The following is a 406-nucleotide window of genomic DNA, read 5'->3' on the forward strand; positions in this document are numbered from 1 at the left end:
AAAAAAAAAAATCCAATACAGTTGGCCCTCCACATCCATGGGTTCCGCACTATGCATTCAACCAAACGTGGATCGAAAATATTTAGGGGGAAAAAATTCCGCAGGGTTCCAAAAAGCAAACTTGAATTTGCCATACACCAAGTACTATGTTGCATCTATGCAGATGAAGTAATGTGTAGCAATTGTATTAGGTATTATAAGTAATATAGAGGTGATTTAACGTATATGGGAGGGTATGTGTAGGATATATGCAAATACTGCACCATTTTGTACCAGGGCATCCTTGAGCATCTGAGGATTTTGGTATCCTTGGGGGTTCCTGGAACCAATCTCCCACAGATACCAAGGGATGACAGCAGTTAAATGTATTATACAATTGTAACTGTTATAATACATTATTATTGGC

This window comes from Galeopterus variegatus, unplaced genomic scaffold, assembly GCF_000696425.1.
Source record: "Galeopterus variegatus unplaced genomic scaffold, G_variegatus-3.0.2 Scaffold27714, whole genome shotgun sequence".
Lineage (NCBI taxonomy): Eukaryota > Metazoa > Chordata > Mammalia > Dermoptera > Cynocephalidae > Galeopterus > Galeopterus variegatus.